General features: G+C 36.2%; 1 long non-coding RNA gene across 2 annotated transcripts; it reads left to right on the top strand.

Moving 5' to 3' along the window:
* Positions 1–71: 71 nt before the first annotated feature.
* On the top strand, positions 72–15,859 carry LOC311068387. Of its 2 annotated transcripts, XR_014603367.1 has the most exons (5): positions 72–321; positions 431–487; positions 4,709–4,799; positions 14,895–15,000; positions 15,449–15,859. It is a non-coding gene; the product is annotated as an uncharacterized lncRNA (long non-coding RNA). The 2 variants fall into 2 exon arrangements; XR_014603368.1 differs by having other exon boundaries at positions 72–487.
* Positions 15,860–23,549: the final 7,690 nt, after the last annotated feature.

Genomic DNA, 23,549 nt, shown 5'->3' with positions numbered 1-23,549 from the left:
CAAACGGTCACATTCCCTCGCCCCGCCCACTCCTTCACGTGTATGCGCGAGCTGTTTAGAACTGAAAAAAAGAGAAAGAATACCCGTGTAAACTGACAGTCGCTTCTGCAAAACGCTGCTGGGGAGGAAAATGAGATGTTGTTTTACAAAACTAGCCATATAGCCTGTAGATATGATTAAACCTGGAGGCAAAACCTGCCCTAAAAGACGCTGCTGAGGAGGAAAATTAGATGTTGTTTTACAAAACCAGCAACATAGCCTGTAGATATGATTAAACCTGGAGGTTTTGAATGGAGTTTAGTCCTGTGATTGCTGATATCGGTCAGTTGTAAATGTGACTTCAAACGCGTGTAATGAGAATGTTATCTTGTCTCAATGATCTCTAAGCGCTTAACGTGTCACTTGCAAAGTGTGTGTTGTTTTTCTTTAGCCTAGCCGATGAGAATAAGCTATTGATCAGCATCCCCATAGACTCGCCCCAGGACCTGTAAGTAAATAAATGACTCTCTCTCTCTCTCTCTCTCTCTCTCTCTCTCTCTCTCTCTCTCTCTCTCTCTCTCTCTCTCTCTCTCTGAGTAATAAATGTATAAAAAAAAACGACTAAATGCATATAAATTCACGGTAAAAAAAAAAAAAAAAAAAAATATATATATATATATATATATATATAGGGGAGAGTGGGGTGATTTGTGCCAGGGGGGGAAGTAGTTCCACCCTTGTTTCTGGAAAACCATAGAAGAAATTGGTCATTTGACCACATAATTTTGAAAAGCAATCACTTTTACTCGTCCTCCAAAGAAGAGAGACACATGGCATGAGAGTTAAGCATATTTTAGTGCAAAAAACTGTTTTTTCCCTTTCAAAGTAAAATTTCTATGATTAAGGTTTTTTGATTGTAGTGTCTGAACAATTGTAGACAAGTTTGAAAACATTTCACACATGTTTTAGTGCTTTAGTAGTCTACACAATGAGTCTATACAGTTAGCATGATGTTAGCTCTTAACTGCTGGATCATGCTAGTTTTTCAAACTTGTGGGTCTGGGGTGATTTGTGCCAAAGGGCCTGGGTTAAGTTGTGCCAGATCCAGACCACCTAGACCTACATACTCACAGGGGATAATCTTGAGAAGTGAGGAGATGGGCATGCCTCATCATTGTTTTACTTGGGCCTGCCTGTTATTTGTTTAATTTAGCTAACACTGATTTCAGTTTTGAGTTTGCTCTATGTTATTAAAGAGAAGTTTTATTCCGTTTTTAAGTGGCCTATGTCACAATAGGATGTTTAGAAATTAGCCTAGTCACTTTATTCTTATATGTTACATAATTGACAGACAGCGCTATGTCAACAGGCATCTATTGCCAAAGCCTCTTTGCCTGAAATGATTCACAAATATCATATATTGTGTTGCTATGGTGCTCTAAATGGTTGCTAGGGTGTAGCTTGATAGCTTCACAATGATCCTGAGAGACTTATTGGTCGTCTGAGTAAAATGAGCCCGCCCCCTTGTCTCTATGACACTGTGATCCAGAGTTATGTTCAATACAAAATCCCTATGCAATTTACCATAGTAGGAGAAACGCATGCTATGGTATTCCAGGGTGACAATATCTAAATAAACCTTAAATTAGTAATTTTGTATTGAATTTATCTTGCTTTCATATAGCAGTATGGTTCATAACATTCAAATGTTCTGTTTTACTTCAGAAATCACTGGCACAATTTACCCCCAATGTATTCCCCCAAAGGCACAACTTCCCCCGCACCAGGGGCAAGTTGTGCCATGAGACCACTTTTTTTCCAAGAGCTATATTTCTGGAACAATTTATTTCAGATCCAAAGTTATTGTTCTCAGGGATGCACCACATCCTGAAATATATGTAGATCCTTAAGTTGAAGGCATTACTGCCATGGCCTCACTTTAAAGTCACTTTGAGTAAAAACTGGCACAACTCACCCCACTCTCCCCTATACCAGCTTTGGTTGGTTTCTAAAAGGTTTCGAAAAACAGATACACGAATGTCCTCTTTCAGTAACAGACAGAGCTCATACCTCGATAGTATTTTTCTCATGGAAATTACTAGTTGTCATTTTCATATTTTATTTCTCATAAAAATTTATATGCATGATAGTGTTTATTGTATTGTATTGCTTTCAGTTTTATGTTCTCACCATCTCTATTTTCCTAAATCTGTTGGCAAAACGGCATATTTCTATGATGAATCAGAGCTTATTGTGCTAGCTTGCTGGATAGAATGACCATTACACGTCAAAAGTCAAAATGTTTGACATTCAACCGTGTGTTTACATGACAAGCGGTTATGAGACTCAGTGTACAGCCAAAAGATCTGTGATTGCTTTAGTCGGGGAGTGTTTTTTGTCTTCATCCAGAAGCTCAAGAGCAAGAGAACAGAGACCATTTATCTCTCAAATATTTAATGGTCCTGTTCAGCTTGCAGTCCTGCAAACTGTAGGAGTATTAGCACTTCAGAGCCTGGGGTTCCCTCTGGAATTTAGACTGATTTTTTGAAATAGTGGTTTTCGATTTATGAGCACAATAAGGTCTGTAGTTAACACTACTTTAACAGACTTTCACATTTTGTTCTACAACATGATTAGCACACAGTGACCGTCATACCTCAAATCTAAGTTTTGTTGCTTAAGGACTACAACCACCAATAAAACAATAGAGATTCCTGAGGGAACCCAAAGCGAATTATCCTTCCAATTTGATGTCAGGACTGAACAGCTCTATTTAGTGCACTCTTCAATATGTTCAATTGATGCCAAACATCAGGAGTACTTCACCCAAAATGAACATTCTGTCATCATTTATTCACCCATTCTAAAATTGTATGACTCTCTTTCTTCTGTGGAATACAAAAGAAGATATTTTAAACGACCACACAATGAAAGTCCAAAGGGTCCAAAATAACATTGGACCTCATTGCATAGAAAAAAAGAAGAAAAAAAAAAACATTGTGTTCCATAGAACTATTCCTTTAGTGTAGGAACTCTACATCGCTTGTTTTTTTCCGATGGCAAGCGTGCATACAGTAAGTGCATCACAGAGTGTGTGGGTGTGCTTTGGTGTCTTCAGCATGTTCTGACTTGTCTTGGTCCCTCAGAAGTAGTCGGGGGTAGTGTGTGTCATTGAGGGATGCTGACATCTCAAAGAAGCCATTGACCCTGCCCCCAACACCCTACACATATCTAACCCCACTCTGATTACACGTACATACAATTATCATTGCTAGTGTGTGCAAGTGTATGAGTTCTATGCTTATGAAATGTTAATGTCAGACTGTATGAGAGTAATTAACACACTGCCTAAGTGCTTTTCTCTCTGAAGTCTTCCTAATGTTTGATCTTGCAGCGTTCGTGTTTAATGTCATTGTGCTGAAGCGTTTTGAGGTTTTCGTCTCATCAGGTATAGAAGATCAAAGTCTAACCTTGTTTTTGAACATGCACTCATCTGCATCTCATAATGAATATTTGTGTCTCTCTCCTACTAAATATTCTTGATTGTTTGTGTGTGTATTGTTAAAAGAGAAAAGCAAATTTAAAGGAATAGTTTGCCTACAAATGAAATTTATTTCATCATTTACTCACCCTCCTGTTTTGTTATTGACTAAAACTACTAGTAAAAATATTTTCAGTAGTTGAAAGAAAGCTAAAATCAAATAAAGAGTAAATATTAGATTAAAAACTTAAATGACAATTAGAAATGTTGCCTTGGTAAAATACTTAGTTGAATTACTAAAATTACTAAAACAGAGCTAATGTTACTAAAACAGACATGCAAAAAAAATCACATAACAAAATCACTTAAAACCTAAACTAAAATTAAAATAAATAATTTTAATAATAATAAGAAATAGTAAAAATAAAAAGTCATACTAAAATATTACTGTTTCAAGCATGTGTGACATTTTTTCTTCTGGGGAATGTAAAATGAGACTCTTTGAAGAACATTCATGCTGTTCTTTTACATTTTAATCAAAAGTGGTGTCAAGCTCCTAAAGTGACACAAAAGCACATTAAAAGCATCATAAAAGTAGTTTAAACTGCATGTACTATTTCCCCAAGTCTATGAAGTCATACAGTAGTTTTGACTGAGGAATTTTAGTTGTTATTCACTAATCTTGCCTTGAAAATCTAGCTTGACAGCTGTGGTCTCCATTCACTTTCCCAGCATCTGCTATAAATATCTCATTTTGACTTGCACAAAAGAAAATAAGTCATACAGGTTTTGAAGGACATGAGGGTGAGGAAATGATGACAGAATTCACATCTTCTATGGCCTGTTTTGCATCTGATAACTTTCTCAAATCCCCCCATCCGTCTTTCGTCCACGCTCATGCGTTAGTCTGTGCAGGTATGCTGGCGGTGGGCCCTGCGTGATTATGAGCTGGTATGAATATATGATAAGAGGAATGATGACAGTAGGCCTTTGCTGAAATATGAAACTGATGGTGCTGATTCGCAGACATTCGACAGGCCATTGCAAGCTATGGAACGTTAACACTCGCATGCTCAAATACACACCTTTCACAGCTTTGTTCACCACATCAGAGCCACCTAAATGAGTGGATGTCTTCTAAGGCCTCTGGTGTGTGTTTAATGAGCATGAAAGGAAACTGCAACTGTATTAATGTATGTTTTTTCTGTCAACATTAAGCACTACAATGATATTTTGGCCTTTGCCTAGGTGTCAGAAAGAAGAGAGAAAGACTCTGAGAAAGAAGGACGACATACAGTGGAGGGGAGAAGAGACAGATTATATTTAGAATATATTGAAGGTATGAATGCACATTGACAATATATATTATTATATAATATTATAAGAGAGAATATTAAGTTTGAGGTCGGTAAGAATTTTAAATGCTTTGAAAGATATCTCATGCTCACCAAGGCTGAATTTATTTGATCAGAAATACAGTAAAAACTGAAATATTAAAATAACTGGTGTTGGTTGTTTGTTTAAATTAAGATCCTGTGTTTCACATAATGGCTGTATGACAGTTTTGTTTTAACCTACATTAGTTTTTACATTTTCTTGATTTTATTCCCTCAAAGTTCAAGCAGACATGTTGATTTTAACAGATTTACAGAAGCTTCCTCTCACCTCTGTGAAAAAGTTCCCACTCTTGTAGCGGTGTTTACTGATAGTGTCTTGTCTATAATGCTAATGCTAGCACCAGTTCTCCACTGACTGTCAACGCTAATAAGCCTGTGTTAACTATGTTGTCTGATAACAAAAGGCCCAGGTGCTGCACAACAGGAAGCGTCAATACACTCGTCAGAGGTGACGGCAGAGCGCAATGTTAAGTTATTAACATGTTGTTGAGGACACGTCCAATCTGGTCTTTCATCTAATTGTCACCTAGTTAGCCTAGTGTGAGGTGGGCATGAATGTGTGTAGCCATGTGTATTTGTCAGGTTCAGGGGGGATTATGATATTTAATATCTTTAATATGCATTTTCAATATCTGTGTGTATTTGTATAGAGCAGGTTTATAATTGAACCAGCAGACACTTGACATGAAGAATCCACATCAGGAGAGGCGTGGTTGACAGGAGATGAGCAGGGAGGTGTCACTCACACAGGGGTAACAACAGAGCTGGTGGGAGGCCGGGTCAGTACCGGGGTAATACAGCCTCCCTATAGGGGGGCAGTCAGTGAGGCAGGGGGGGTCTGAGCGGACAGGGATTAGAGATGCAGTATAGAATGTGAAGTGAATGGTACAGTGTTAAAGAGTTTTAGCAATATGTAGGTTAAGTGTTTGAAGTGTTGAAAGGATTCAGCGTTCTCATCAGGACATAGAATGGGCTGATTTAGATGGATTATGGGCCTGTCTGCCTCTAATGCTGCTGATGTGTGCGCACTCTCCCTCACATTAACACAATTACCTACACTTGATGTGTGTCTGCTTTAATAGATAAATCAAGATGTGTGCCACTGTCTGATTCAAGCACCTTATTCATAATGCAATGTGAAGTCCTCTTTGCCTCAATGGCGACAGACATCTAAAGTGACGTACAAAATTTTAAATTAAAAATAATATAAGTTTAAAATAAGATACATTGACGTTAAAAAATATTGGGGTCGGGGTTTATTTTTTGTAAATAAATTGGTACTTTTAATCAGCAAAATGCATTAAATGGATCGAAAGTGAAAGTAGTGACATTTATAATGTTCCAAAAGATTTCTGTTTCAAATAATAATAAAAAATCCTGAAAATAATGACTGTTTTCGCAGAAATATTAAGCAGCACAACTGTTTTATTGATAATAATAATAATAAATGTTTCTTGAGCAGCAAATCAGCATATTTCTGAAGGATCATGTGACACTATAAACATTATAAACTTTTTAGGGTAAACTATCACTTTAAATTGATCGGTATTTAAATTTCATTTTAATTCTGTTCTGTTGGTGTGTTGAAGTCATGTCGGAATGATCAAATTCTGAGTTGGGGATTAAAGGTTCAATTAAAGAATCATAATAGAAACAAATTTGTATGATCATAACCTGCTAGTGCTGACAGTAAAACTTAGTTAGTAAGAAACATTAGTCTTTTTATGAGGAGACTGGCTTGAGTAACCCAACTACATTTCACATCATTCTCTGTAGCCACATCATGAGAATGATAAAATACACTGCATGATATAACATCCATTACACACCTAATGAGCTTTCTTTGCTCTTCATTATGTTGCATTAGCACAAAAAATATTTGTCGGGAAGTGAAAATGAGAGCGATAGAGAAATATAAATTGTCCAGCAACTATAACTGTAATGACTTAAACGCACATTGTAATTATGATTTCCTGTAAGAAGGGACTTTCTAGAAGGATCTGAACGTAGCATATGCTACAATAGCTAACTTTGCTGCCCAGCAGAGGCCTGTCAATATGCTCAAAGGATCTCAAGCCTTTTCATTGGGATCCACGGAGAGGGCTCCTCTCCGTCTGATAGGCTGACCTCTCTGAGGGGGTCCAATCTGTCCACAAAAGATACAATCAAGTATTGAGTAATAGACCATAAGTACATTAATGGCATTGGTTCATTTTAACATGCTTGTTTAAAGTATCCAACAGCACTTTGAAATGTGAACGAATTCAGTTCATATTAACACTGTCTGAGTTTCCATAAGCTAAGTGTCCGCATTTAGCATTTTTTTAATTATTATTTTTTTTATCTATAAGGTGCCCAAATTTAGCTATTTCAGCTAACTATGTTTTAGTTACCTTTATTTTATCTGAAAATATATATTATACCAATAGTTTTTCACATTGTACCTTATCATTACATTCACAATTAGCTTTAAGCTCATCAGAGGTACAGTGTGTGTATAGAGCTGCAGATGCTGTTGTTCTTGTTGTTTTTGTTCTTGATAAGGGATCACTGTCAGAACAAACATTTTGTCATGCTGCTGAATTACTTTTTCCCACAAAACTTCCTATGTGAATGCTAAGATCCACTGATAACTCTATTCTTCCGCGCTGTTTATCTCACTCACAGGACCGTTAGCATCTCAACAGCTATTGGAAATTCTTTCGCCTGCTTCTTTTTCACCCCTCTGTTCTGACAAAGGATGAGAGCTAGTTTTTTCTCATTGAGATGTAAACACTCAAACATGTTTACTCTATTTGCATTTGTCTGCATGTCAACACACTGCAGCGGGCTGAGGATTTGAGGAGAGAAAAGTGGGGTGGGTGGGGGTGCTCGTGTTGGTGGCTGAATCACAATGGACCACAAAACACACACACACACACACACATTGAGGAATGTGCCCCAGGCTTGTACAGTATTGTGTCCTGGGAGCTCAGCGGGGCAGTACTGCACTCACATACCTGAACAGAGCTGAAGCGTAAGATGGATTGGGGTAATAGCACCAACCGTCTTATAGCATCTGCCCCAAAGTGTGGCAAACTTTGTAAGATAGTGTATATGCAGTGTTATGATGTTTATTTTATTTGTTTTACCTTTTGTGTTTTTGAGAAAGTGTTTTAAATGGAAAATTATGCCATCATCGCTTACTCATTCCAAACCTGTATGACTGTCTTAAAATGCAAAGGAGAAATTCTGAAGAATGTGCTGGTCGCTCTTTTTTTTCTTGCAATTGCAATAAATGGAGCCTGGAGCCTAGCTTTAAAAAAGATGTACAAGCACCATAAAAGTATCATCAAAGACTATTCCTCACACAAAGCTAACATATTACTTCAGTTCAGAGGACCCGGAATATATAGGAAGCATTAAAAATACACTAATATAAATATGTACTAATAGATACTAAACAACATATATAATATAATTATATAACTTACTAACTAATGCATAATCCGATGTGGGTATACTGACGTCAAACCATGGTCTCGCGAGAAAACTTAACTTTATGTTGGTGATTTCGAATGATTTCACATGAATTGATTTTCACAAAAAGTTTGCCTTTTAGAAAAAAAAACTAAGCACGAAGGTCCACCCTTAAACCTAACCTTTATAGTGGTGCGTAAGCAGATCATACCAAAACATACAAATAAGATTTAACAAATTCGCCACCAATTTGCCAAAACTTGACTATTCCTCACACAAAGCTAACATATTACTTCAGTTCAGAGGACTTGGAATATAGCACAATATCAACTGTGTAAAAATAAAATAAACGGAGTGTCTGTACCTTGTTGGCAAAGGCTATTTACACTAACTCCGCCCACCAATGTCTGGTTAGGCCAGGCAAAATCACCAAAAACCTGGCTAATAACAGAGGCATGGGTGTGGAGAACAAGGCGGGTGGCGGTAACTTTTGATATGATCGACCCGTGTTCGAATCCGTCATTTTTCCGAACTCATTCTTCTCCCTTTTCCCACAGCATATCAGATTGGAATAGCATTTATTTCAAATAAAGATGAAGAAAATATTCGAAAAGTGGAAATAAAGTGCCTAACGGGTATTTAATAATACTGTTTATCAGGTAGGGGGTATAGGGAGGACTTTATTGTCCCAAAAAATTACATTCATTTAATGATTTTATTAAATAATTTACACTCAACATGTTATTGCTTACTGTTTTATTATGTACAATACACTGAAGTGCAAATATTATCTGCCATTATTTGCACTAAGTATAAATAAACAACTACTTACATTTAGTACAGTTAGCTCATATGTACACTTAGTTAGTTTGAACTTAATGCAAATAGCCACTTCCATCAAATAAAATGTTTAAATGTACAGAATTTTACATTATCATTGTTTTGTTCTACTCAGGTCTGAAAATCAGGAGAATAATTACAATTTATTGTATTGATAGACATGTTTTTCTTCAGGTTTATAAATTTGTCTACTTAAATTAAATCATCATCATACTAAAAGGGGCGAGAATTTTTTATATATATATATTCCAGATCATATTTATATATTTTTTTATTTTTCAGAGTATGCATCTTTAAATCTTTATGCATGAAAATGTTTTAAGAAGGGGGTCCTTTGCAAGGAGAAGGCAAAAAAAAAAAAAAAAGTAGGCTATATTTGTATTACTTATTTTCCTTTTTTGAAAGTTCCAGTCCCTGTTTATTGTATCTGCATGGAAAAGAGCGACCAGCACAGTCTTCAAAATATCTTCTTTTGTGTTCCACAGAAGAAATGAAGCCATACAGGTTCGGAATGACATGAGAATGAGTAAATGATGACAGAATTTTCAGTTTTGGGTGAACTAATCCTTTAAAAGTGTGCCTGATTGTTGTCCACATATTAAAAGAAACAACATTCATAATCTATGTTGCATTTGTCATGACTTACATGCATAATTGCATGTATTGTGAGAAGGAGAGACTGACATGTTGAACACTGGGATTATCTTGTTTGCTTTCACTATGAGTTTTGCTGCAACACGTGACAGAGTGGTGTATGAAACGAATTTCCCTAGAATTTTTTTTTTTTTTAAATTAAATAAACAACTGCTTCTGCATGGGAATTACACACTCTTCCCTTAAGAGACTCTTAACTGGAAAATTCCAGAAAGATTTACAATTGTTCAGTGGAAATTCTGCATTAGTATTAATTCTGCATTAGTATTAAGTCACAATAAACAAGAAGTAATCAAACATACTTGCCAGTAATCTTCACTATTCTTGTTTATAAACTTGTTTACCTTTTCTTGATGACCTCTTGAACAGTATATACATGCATGCAGGCACGAACAAAAACTTATTTTATAGTCATGCCGTTCCCTTTATTGCTCTCTTAGCCATGGGAGATCAACAGAAGAGCTGTTTGTAATGATTAGCTCCTCAATCAGACACATTCACAAATGAGCAAATACTGCTTGACTGAGATGCCTGCAAAAGTGAATATATCAATAACCGTCTATATAGCCTGTGTGATTTTTTTGGTTTTTGAGAAAAGTCTCTTTTGATCACCAAGGCTGCATAAAACAACAATACTGTGAAATATTAATACAATTGAAAATAATTGTTCTCTATTTCAATATATTTTAAAACAGCTGATTTTTTTTTTTTTGCAACATTACTCCTTCAGTCACATGATCCTTTCAGAAATCATTAGAATATGCTGAGCTGGTCCTCTGGAAACATTTATTATCATTATTAATGATGAAAACAGTTGCTTAATATTTTTTATTAACATTTTTTCTTCAAGATTCTTTAATGGATATACAGTTCAAAAGAACAACCTTTATTTAAAATAGAAAGGATTTGTAACATTACAAATGTTATTATTGTCAATTTTGAGCAATTTAATGCATCCTTGCTTAATACTGACCCCAAACTTTTTTTTAAACGGTAGTGTATGTTGTTAATGCTACCCAAAAACATAAAGCAGAGTCATTTTCTGTTTCTGTTTTTAACGTATATATAGTTATATATAGTTAGACACCGAAAAATGTCAATCCTGTTATCCACCCTCATAGTGATATGCTGCACACTTTTATTCTATGAATGGGGACTAAAGCTTTCAAGCTTCAATAAATGGTATAAAAGCATTTACAACTCATGCATTGTATTCCATTCCTTCTATATAAGAAACTAAAAGTAATATAATTTTTTTAATTAATTTCAGTTATTAAAATTTCAGCTATATGAGCTGTCACCCTAATCAGGCTTATTCATGAACAAATTGTCCAGGCTTGTTTTGTGAACCAGATCAACCGATACATTGAAAATATATGACTTAAAAGAAGGATTTTCTCATAATGACTGTAATTTGTTTGTCACACAAAGCTATCATAATGAGGGCGAGTAGATAAATGATTGCAGATTTTTCCTTTTAAGGCATTTTGTGCTCAAAAATCATGATATGCATCAAGCACTTTCAGTCTGAGAGCTCTGTTTTGATAATTCATGATAGTGTTGCGAGGATCGGTCAAAGGTTATCTGTATGACTGACATTAAGATATGATCAGAGACAGCATGTTGTGCCAATGGGCTTAACATTCACACATGATCTTATAGACACACACTCTGGACACACTTTGTTTTGTATTTCTTTAATTTGCTTCTCTTTGTAAATGGGAATGATGGATAAGATGCTACACATCTTGCTTGGTTTGTGAGTCTCGTATTTGAGTAATGGTCTGTGTCAGACACCCTTGTCGTTTGCTTCAGCCCTCAGGAGTTGATCGTCTAGCCAGCTTTTACTGCTCCGGCTGCGGAGAGACAGAGACTGAGAGAGATGGGACGGAGCAAGAAGATTTAATTGTGGAGGGTTGTGGGTTAAAAATGAGGTTGTGGGAGAAAATGTGATGGGAGTCATAAACAAGAGGGAATGAGCGAGATGAGGGGAGGGCGCTTTCAGGATGGAGCGATGTTGAAGAGAGAGTAATAAAAATGAGTCTTAATATAGGAAGCATTAAAAATACACTAATATAAATATGTACTAATAGATACTAAACAACATATATAATATAATTAGGCCTATATTACTTACTAATGCATAATATGATATGGGTATACTGACGTCAAACCAACCTGGTCTCACGAGAAAACGTAACTTTTGGTGATTTCGAATGATTTCGTATTAATTGATTTGCACAAAAAGTTTGCCTTTTAGAAAAAAAACTAAGCACGAAGGTCCACCCTTAAACCTAACCCTTATAGTGGTGCGTAAGCAGATCATACGAAAACATACAAATAAGATCTAACAAATTCGCCACCAATTCGCCAAAACTTGAAATAGTTACGAATTGTAAAAAATTGTCATTGTATACTTTTTAGACATGCTAATACCTAGATTTCGTGACATGTATCATGGTGTAGAGTTACTCATTTTTTAACTAACTTTTACTTGTCTGTGAGTCAATGTGTATGCTATGTTAATGTAGTATGTCAAGTAGGTCTATAGTTCACATAATTCCTTTTTAATCTTAATTATAATTCCTATGTGTCTATTATTTGTTGTTATTGCACAAAACCAATGATATACCATTTGATTGATGAAACAACAATCAACTATTTGCTTGCTTTTTAATAATCTAAATCTAAATTGTTTCCAGGATAATGGAAGTGAATATTTAACACCATACGACAGTTGACTAAAACTAAATCACAAGCAAAATTGTTTTTCTTTACTCTATCAGTGATGGTAGTTATGGCTATTTGATAAACCTTGACCATGGTTTTTAAATGTCTACATTCACAAAACAATTGACTATGATAATCGAAAGACGCAGTCCCGGCACATCAACCTGTGGCACTGCTAACAGACTAGGTGTAACTAATCACGTTATGTCTGTGTTTTAATGTTTTTCCATGCTTCCTCGTGACTGGCTTTGACTTGTGTGTGTGTGTATGTGTGGTTTGTGTGGTTGTGTGTTGGAGTACATGAGCATAATACTCATTACTGTCTGCTGTGTGCATGAGAGAGCGTCTAGAGAAAGTCCATTTGTCAGAGAAAGACAGTGCAGAGACACCGCTGAGACTCAGGAGTCCTCTCACTGTCAGACACAAATCAGCCTCGGCACAGTATGTTAAGACCATACCAAAAAAAAAAAAAAAAATGCTAAAATGTCTGCTGTGATCATGCATATGTATGATTCATTTGTCGCAAATGGACTACCACAAGCTTTCCGAGGACTGACATCCTTCGATGTGTCCTTTTTGTTAAACAGATGTGAACTGTCAAAAAGTGCAGTGAACTGAGGCACCTCTGAAACATTGGTTGTTCTCGGTTTATTTATTTATTTATTTTCTAGTTGGGTAAAAAATGAACTTTTCCGAAGTACATGAAGAACTATATGCATTGTGTATCTTTATTGTGAAAGAATACTCAAAGGTTCATAGACTGAGGTCAAAGAGGGAAGTGTGTGTATGTGTGTATGTGTGTGTGTGTGTGTGTGTGTGCGTGTGTGTGTGTGCGTGTGTGTGCGTGCGTGCGTGCGTGCGTGTTTGTGAAATCCATGCTTCATATATCTTAATTCACATAGAATTGGCTTTTATAACAGAGAGACCTACAGCCACATAAGCATCTAATGGCACATTTAGTGTCGGAGAGTTTCCATTAGTCTGTCTGTCTTCTTCATTTTCACATCCCAGCTGCTCCCCGCGGGTCTTTGTGTTTTCTCCTCAGATATTGAGTCAAATTAAACCCCACTGAGTGTGTTTTTTTCCACATCTTTCTCCGCTCAGGTCATTTGCACTTGTCGAGCACTCTATGATGAATTGTGTCTAATTCTTTGTCTTTAACAGTGCAGTTTCTATGTGGGTGGCCGGGACTGAAGGCAGACACAGTGGGATATTCAGAGAATATTTTACTTTAAATAAAGAAACATAAGGTAAGAAAAGTGGCATTGGGGCGAATGTGGAACAAAAAAAGTTTCCCTCGTAATGGCAGTGAAAGGAAAGGAGGGGCCATGCAGTGGGTGGTAGGTCCAGAAATGCAGGTGGTCTGACCAACTAAGTCGTGATGGGAAACAACAGTGTCTGCAAAGTTGTGAATTTACCGCACTGGTGATGAGGCAAAATGAATCACTCAGCTATAATGAGCCTGAACTTGGGAGGATGGGGTGACAATGATTTTTGTGGGTCTTTTTTTCACAGCATGTACCAATGTGTGTGTGAGTGTCTGTATGTGTGTGAAATTTACTTATAATTTCTGAGCGAAAACTTTTATTCATTGTACATGCGTAGCTACATTCTGCACTACAGTTCAGAAGTTTGGGTCAGCAAGATTTTTTTTATTTTCATTCAGCAAGGATGCATTGATTAAACTGATCAAAGTGACAGTAAAATAAATTATACAGATTTTATAGATTTTTATTTCTAATTGAACTTTCCATTCATCAAAGAATCCTAGAAAAAAAAGTGTATAAAAAAATATTAAGCATCACAACTGTCTTCAACATTGATAAAAATAACAAAATGTTTCTTGAGCAGCAAATCATCATATTAGAATGATTTCTGAAGGATAATGTGACACAGAAGACTGTAAGTAATTCAACTTTGCCATCACAGGAATAAATGACATTTAATGACATTTTAAAATATAAAATAGTTTTGAATTATAATCATATTTTTTACTGTATTTCGATCAAATTGAAACTGTGACTTCAAAAAAATCGTACATGCTACTTACATGTAAAAATCCTAGGAACTGATTTTAGTGCTCAGATGAATTGGCAAAAGTATATTATATAGTATATTTTAGTAAGATTGTATATTAGACTGAAGTCAAATATCTGACCTGAATATCTTCACTGCAGTTCTTTAGAAACAACACTAATCGAAACAACAGCTCAGCATGAACCTAACAACCAAACTATCCGTTGCTACCCATTAATCGATTTGTACACAGTACTAAAACTGAATCTTCTTATGAAGTGTTTTATCTGAATAGATAAAATCCTTAATTTGAACTCTATGTCCTCTATTGTATGAAGATAGACACTGCTGAAGCCCAGCCGGCACTCTCAGATGTTGAGAAGCATGTGTGTGCCAACGGAGGAGACTCAGCAGACGTCATGGATGACTCAAAATCTAGTTTATGTAAGCATTCAGACCAGACAATATCATTTACCGTACGTCTAAGACTGCTGCACTCACACATAACGGCTTCTACACATGTGGACTAGACAGACAAAAACTGTTAGTGAAAAATAAGCTCTCTTTCTCGCACATAGTGTTCATACACAGACTCATGCAGACAGACATGCCATTGCAATACAAACATTCAGAGCGCAAGCTGTCCATACATGTCAGTATTTGAATGTTTTATACTTTTTTTGTAGTGCTGTATCAAATATGTAAAATTTTGATTTCATTCTTCTCAAAGTCATTTGCTTTTTGTACAATAAGCAGTTTTGTTACTACTTTGATTCACCATTTTATGTCAAATGAGTTGTGAAACACATTTTCATAGAAAAACTAGGCACTTTTTGAATCATTCAATAGAATATAACCAACTGGCCTTCACTAACTCTCTTCTTCTTTTCAGCATAAGGATGGCACTGACGTCGATGAGATGCCTGAGGTGTGTGTGTTTCTGTCTGGACTGCCAAGGTCACTCTCTGAATGGGGGTTTGCACGTGTGTGTCATCGGAAGTACGCTGTGCGTAGGTGAATAACAGAGTTGTGTTAACCTGTGGTGCGTGTGAAACCCTTACACACACACACCTCCGTGGACTGGGACTCTACAGTAACGTCACTTGACTTAAGCTGACAACCACAGCATAATCGTTATCATAACTATTATTGCACAGTGTTTTGAGAGAGTCATTTCAAAGGGTTTTTATGAAGTCAGTGTTCAACTGAAAATGCCTGAACTTGTAGGCTACCAGAATTTTGTTTTGCCATTTTATATATAAATGAATATAATCTTCATTAAAATAATAGGCTGCTTGCGTAATCACTGACTGGTGGTTTACAGTTTTTAAAGACTGAGGGGATTTTTGTGCCCCTCTGGGTCTTTCCTAAATTATATTAATTTAACTGCGGGCACCTCTCCAAAATACTAACCAAATTGTTTTACCCTGACCAACGGATCCTGTATTGACTGATTTATTCTTGTGAATCAGACATAGACATCCGATCCAGACATAGTCTTTGATAAAAAACATAGTCTTTTTGTTCAAAATGTTACTTTATTATTATTAGTATTAAACTTACACACATTCAAGTGTTGATTAAAAAAAAAAAGAATCAATGAAGCTAGAATTTATTTATTTTTTATTGTGAAAATGAAAAATAATTATGGCGTTGGCTGGCAACTTTAAAAAAAACACTGGTCAGGATAGAGTTAAACTATTTTGTAGCTAGAAACATTCTGATTCATTTTAGTGAATCAGTTCATATTAAATATGTGTAGGGATGTCTGCTTCATTTTAGTGAATCAGTTCATATTAAATATGTGTAGGGATGTCTGCTTCATTTTAGTGAATCAGTTCATATTAAATATGTGTAGGGATGTCTGCTTCATTTTAGTGAAACTTTTTCAATTGTGTATTTTTCTTTATCATAATTATTGAAGTAGACAGTATAACTTTTCAAATATAGATAGAATTATAAGAATGAACAACTTCCTCAAAAGGTTAGCTTTACTGTACAGTATAGAGATATTTTAAATGAACTTGACAAACTAGCTTTTTCAATAGTTCACTATCAAATAATGATTAAGAGAAGGAAGAGGAAAGAGCAGCGAGGAAAAGGAAGGTAATAAAGGGCAAGACAAAAGCTGATGGAGCCTTGGCAACTGTGTTACTGAGCAATTGAATTAGATGCCTCTGTTAAAACATGGTGTACCCCTTAAACCACATCAGGACAGGATATGAGCCACAGCTGTACATCACTGAGATGCTCAAGACACTGCTGCTAAAGCTGCCACTGCGTGTGAGCTTCTAAACCATCAAAATTAGCCTTTTATCATTTCATCTGTGCTTGGGCTGCATGAACTACCTGTATCTTCCTGTAACTCATACTGAAACAGCAGAGAGAAAAGGAAATTTGGCCTGACAAGCGCAGCAGCCTTTCCAGTGAATGAGAAACCAACAGAAAGTAGCACAACCAGACATATTGAAAAATCATCTTGACCTTATAACTGTGCATTCAATAATGCTTGAATAATTCAAATTTGACAAATGATAATACAATTAGCTAGGAGTGCTTGCAGGAAGTAGGACAGCCAGGGACGAGAATAGAGATCGAACAAGAGCAGGTGATTTAGAGAGAAATGAGGCCAAAGTCATGGTAAGTGGGTTATGAAGGCACATGTATTAGGTGCTATCAAGACAGTGAAGTACTGATGAAAGAGATGAAGAGATTCAAGTCAAGCACAGGACCAGCTTTGACCCCCTTAAGCTGTTATGAACAGCTACCACAGTCCAAAACACAGTTTGAGATAGATTTCCAGCAAGAGAGGAATGTGACATTCATGTATTTCAATAGAAATACTGTAATGTGGACACTTGCAGTTCTTTCATCGTTCACGTGTTTGACAGGTAAAAGTAGGTCGTGAGTCTGTTTTTGTGAGGTAGAGCATGATGAATCACTGAATTGAAGTTGTGTGATGTAAACGATAGAATGAATAAGCACTGATAGTGGCCAATGCAACTTCTTATCATCGAGCTTGTTATTGAAAAGGTGTTCCCTGTTGAAAAGACTAGCTTATGAATTTCCATGCTGCTGGTGAACCTACATAGAGACAAAAGTGACTACTGCTCAGCCATGATGATGAAGCTGGTTGTGGTGAATAGAGCAGAACACATATTTAGTAGAGTTTACCTAACATTTGTAAGTAAATGTTACTGTAGATCTTTATTACGTTTACTTCAAGTATTGATCATAAAGTAGAAAAAGCTTGCAATATTTATTCACAGAAATTTAAAGTTAAGTTAAAGGATTAGTTCACCCCCAAATGAAAATTTCCTAATAATTTACTCACCCCAATGCCATCCAAGATATCCATGGTCTTTCTTTCCTCAGTGGAAGAGAAATTATGTTTTTTGAGGAAAACATTTCTGGATTTTTCTTCTAACAATGGACTTCATTGGTTGCCATAGTTTTTAAGTCCAAATCAATGCAGTTTCAAAAGTCTTTGAAGTGTTTAAACGGGCTGTACGCGATCACAGCTGAAGAAGAGGTTGTTATCTAGCGAAACGATAGGTCATTAAAAAAATTAAATTATAATTTATAGACTTTTTACCTTCAATAGTTTGGATTGAGCTGATCAACAAACAGACAGGGAACTACGTCATCACGTTGAAAGGTCACGCCGGCGCCTGCGGAAGTACCGCCCCACTGTTTACAATGCGACCGTACATAGGAGGATAGTTCAAATAGCATTGTTTGCTATTATATATATAGTAATAGTATTCAGTGAATATGAATATGAATAACATTCTGATGAATATGAATAGTAGTTCAAATAGTATTGCCGGCGTGACCTTTCAATGTGATGACGTAGTTCCCTGTCCGTTTGTTGATCAGCTCAATCTGAACTATTGAAGGTAAAAAGTCTATAAATTAAAAATTTTTTAAAAAAATGACCTATATCGTTTCGCTAGATAACAACCTCTTCTTCAGCTGTGATCGCGTACAGCCCATTTAAACACTTCAAAGACTTTTGAAACTGCATTGATTTGGACTTAAAAAACTATGGTAACCAATGAAGACCATTGTTAAGAAAAATCCAGAAATGTTTTCCTCAAAAAACATAATTTCTCTCCCACTGAGGAAAGAAAGACATGGATATCTTGGATGGGTAAGTAAAGGATCATTTGGGTAAGTAAATTATTAGGAAATTTTCATTTTGGGGTGAACTAATCCTTTAAATCTATTCAGTTCAAATTCTTTTCAAGTTCATGTCTTAAAGGAAAGTCTTATGTGTGCAATTGTTCAACATTTGTGTATGTTGTTTTAAAAATTTTGAAATTTACCAAAAATGTGCTAAACAAGTAAATCTTGCTAATTTCTTCAGTGAGTGAAGTCTTGCTGGTTAAAGGGATAGTTCACCCCAAAAAGAAAATTCTGCCATCATTCACTAACCCTCATTTTGTTTTAAAATCTGTGATTTCTTTCTTCTGTGTAAAAAAGAAGAAGAAGATATTTTAAATAATTTTGGCAACCAAACTGTTTTGGTTACCTTTGACTACCATTGTATGCAGGGAAACAAAACACTGAGACATTTCTCAAAATATATTGTTTTTTGTTTCTCACTGCAATCCAGAATACATATTTGGAATGACATGAGGGTGAGTAAATGATGTCAGATTTTTATTTTGGGGTGAACTATCCCTTTAGGCTTTTAAAGAAAGCTGCTGGGGACTCCAGCCACCAACATCCAGTACACATCATATGCTGGTAACCTGCAATACAGTTTTTCTTCAAAAGGGTTTTGGGCAAAAAATTTGTTTATATAACCATAATCATTAGAGGATTGTCTCTCTATCTTTTTGTTTCTGGGTCATTGAAACGAAAAAATCAAAATGCACCATGCACGCTTACAGACCTATTATATTGTTCTTTATCCATTCAGGCGAAGCACTGTAACACACTGTGTATCAGCTTTATTTTTAACACTTAAATTGCTGAGGCATAAAAGTAGCCTTTGCACCTTCGTCTTCATCAGCACCTGCACACACACACACACACACACAGTGACACTCAGTGTGAAATGGTCAGGGTGAACCCCTGTGCCCCTGCACACATTGAACACTTTGTAATACTGTTGCTATGGCAGCCAACTCTGACTCTCAGATGACTAAATCTTAATGTCACATTTCAGGTGCACCATGGGAATCATGCACTCCTCTCTATCCTTAATCCTATTTTCCTCCCCTCTTATTGGATTTAATTCACTCAAGCACTTAAAAAACAACATGAAATGCCATTTGCAACACATTTTTCTACTGCAGTGTGACATTTCCTGGGGGTAACAGGACATTCAGTGACAAAAATGCAAATCTGTCCACCAACAAGCGCATGCGTGAATAGATTAGAATACTGCTGCTAAATGTTTCTTAAATAACACTTAAATTAGGGCACTCTCTTTTTTACTTTCTCTGGCATTAGTTTGGTGGTTGTCACAGCGGTCATGGATTCACGCATACACAAATACACAGTGTTGTTTATAATAAGACTCAACAGGGCACGTTCAGATGGATTGCAGATGGGTCTTGGGAACACTTTGTCTTCTGATTGCAACACACACAAAGTCACCCTTTAATTTCTCTCTTTCACTTTTCATTCCTCCCAACTTTTTTGATTTGTTATTGCACACTATACCTACTTTGCCTCTACCACCTTTTATGTATTAACTTCAATAAACACATTGAATGCACTCGTTTTTTAATTTTTTTATCTGGTATTGACTTGTTTGTAAAATAACCTCAAGACAAAAATCAGAATGATTTAAAATGTGAGTAATTATGTGAAAGTAATTAACTGCCTAATAGTTAATGTACCTTGCCCTGATTTCATCAAGTGAATAAATGAAGCATTAGCCTTTATAGCACAGCTCAACTTGTATTGTAGTAAAATTTAATTTATTATTTCCCATAAAGTTTACATTTGGAGGTCCACATTTAATACTAATCATTTTTAAATAATGTACACATATACGATAAATGACTAACTCCGCAAACTAATCATCTATCTTTTCTCAGCCTATAAACAAGGGCTCTAAGTGACTAATTTCATCAGAGGGCCCAATCAGAGCCAATTAGCCTGATTAACGTGATTCTAGTATGCTGTTATTTAGGCTATTCAGTCATAAACAGATATTACATACAGCGTACAAGAGGATCAGATTCATGACTCTTAAAGGACTGGTTTAAACTATAACCTCAGAAACAGGATAAATGGGCACAAAGCCTCTCCAATATTGTCTCAGCATTGTTTTGTTGTTGTTTTTAAAATAGTTTATTGTGAATTTTGTTTGATTGATTTAGTCTAGTTAATTTCCTGAAAGGCTGCAGACATATTTGTAATGGTCAAGCTTGACAAGGACTGCTGCCCATGTTCACTGGAAACCTGAATCTACCACAACACTAGGCTACAGCAAAAACTATGACCAAATGAAATCAGAAACAGGTTTTTATGTAAATTATAAGTTAAACATTTAAAGGATGTGTGATTATAAGAGTATTTGTTGGTAATACACAGTGCTGGAGTGCTCAATGTCCCTCGCCAGACACAAATTTCTCATGACTAAATGTGGCTTTCCTTTTATTCTGCTCCTTTGAACAATCAGTGTCTGTGGGAAGGTACAGAACATAAAATCAAAAGCACATGTTCAGCATACACAAAGTCTGTCAGCATTTCTCATGATTGACAGAGCTTACTAATATCCTGCATTTTGGACTTTTCATTCTGGCAACAGCTCGTACATTCTAGGCCATAAACTAAACAAAATCAGTCTCAACGTTTGGCTCTTTTATGACATAAAAGCTTTAACCTTACCATTCTAAAAAAAATAATAGTTTTTGGTTTTTTTGCCTTTAGTTCACCTTATTTTTAAGTGATGGTCACATGATCTCTGGTAGGCCTAATTGTAAGTTATGCACTGAGTTCAGAATAACATATCATATTGATCATACTATATAAAGATACAGTATGCCAGAAAATACATCACACATACACTGCACTTTACACTATACACCAGTGTTTCTAAACCTTTGTGACTCAAAGGTTATCGTCCAACACAATTTTTGAAGGTCCGCCATTATATTGGTTAAGATACCTTCTTAATACAGCATTTCTGTAGACAAAGCTGCTTGTAGGTCTTTTCCTTTTTTATTGAGTGTTGATATTTAATTAACCCGAGTGATTCCAGATTCAAGTTTCAAAAACTGCATGTGAAACGGACACCAGCTGGTAAGAACTGTGCAGGTAAACCTCACTCCCCTGATCTCAAGAGGCGCACGCGAAAGACGTTGGAGGCTACGTCCGTTAGGGCGTCTTCCTCCCATAGCGGAAACGCCGGTTCGAATATATGTTACATATGTTCTTCAATAAAAATATTGGTAGCGCTTTATTTTACTGACCTGTTCCTCATGTGCATACTATGTAACTGGGTTACAATAACTAGGTACTAACCCTGAACCTATCCATCAACCTAACCTTAACCCATATAGTTACAGTACTTTCTTAGGTAAGTACACTGTAAATACATGTACTGTAAAATAAAGTGTAACCAAAATATTAGCTCTTGAGGAAAAAGTTTTTTGCATTTTAATTAAGTTACAATTATTTAATTAAATTAAAAACAAAATCTATAAGACATCCTGTGGCCCTATTTGGAAGTTTGCTAAGGCCACATAATGGGCTCCGGACCCCTGCTTGAGACCGACTGCTATGCCATCTAGTTTATGATTTTTCAAAGAGTGGTATGACTTCAAATGGAGCATTATTTTTTATTACAAGGTAACATTCAATGTTTTCCAGTTAAGGGAACACACATTATAAATCCACATTCCCTCATTTGTTGTTGCTTATAGCTTTAGCATGTTAGCTTAGGCCAAGATTCAAAAGGCCCAGTGTGGCCTTATCAAACATTTTGCACATGAAAATACAAAAAAGCAAACAAAAATTGTCATTTGTAAGGTGCTCTTCTTTACATTAAACTTCTTGACGAGCAATATTGAGGTTAAATAGGTAGGCTTACATCATCTACACTACAAAGTGTCAAATATTGTCGAAGTATGCCAAATGTGAAGAAACCTGGTTCAGACCAGTCTGAAACAAGTCAGTTTAAAGAACAGTATGGCATCTATCCACACACATATCCTGTCTGCCCACAGCTCAACCTCTGCTGGAGCAGGACGAGGTGAAGTGTGTGTTATGTCTGACAGTGATCCTCTACATGAGATGAATTTTTGTTTTGTCCTCCTGAGAAATGTAAAAGGATCCTACATAATTCAGCTCTTTGTTCCATCGGTGACCTGGAGAAGGTCAAGAAATTTTTTTTCTCCATTTACAAGCAGACTTCAAAGCGCTTGTGTGTGTGTTTGACAGAGAATATATAAAGCTGTGGGGTTGCACTGGATGAAAGTGATCATCATTCATGTGAGAGCAACACAAAGAGACAGATAGAAGGAGAGCGAGCGGGAAAGGAGGAAGTATTTTTCTGTATCAGAGACACTGAGAGAGATTATTTATATGTTAGCCTTTGCTGGTCCAAGCTGGTTTGGTGTTGGTGCTTCCATGTTATTTGCCAGCAAAAAAATTCTTTCTGATTTATCTTTCTGACATGACCATCGATTTTAACCGAATGAGGGCCGAGGCACCAGGGCCCTCGAAACCCTAGCGATGGTCCTGCTTTCTGATGAAACTGGTTGACCACATGAGGATCGCTGGTTAAGATAATCTGGGACACAAGCATCCCACATCATCAAAAACAATGGAGGTGAGAGACTGTTTTCGACACTCCTCAGATATAAACATAGGCCCTACTTGTTATGGCACCCCTTCATGAAGGGTAGTAGTTTTTCACTGCTGTGTTATCCAAACACATCTTGTTATTCCCCCTCTGAAAAATGTCCAAGTCATTCAGCCTGAAACCCCTTTCCTCAGAAAGAGATCTCTCTGCCAAAAAACATAGC

Source organism: Abramis brama (assembly GCF_963993115.1).
Source record: "Abramis brama genome assembly, chromosome: 18".
Taxonomy (NCBI): domain Eukaryota; kingdom Metazoa; phylum Chordata; class Actinopteri; order Cypriniformes; family Leuciscidae; genus Abramis; species Abramis brama.
The sequence above is the reverse complement of the archived record's forward strand: the minus strand, read 5'-3'. Positions and strand labels throughout refer to the sequence as shown.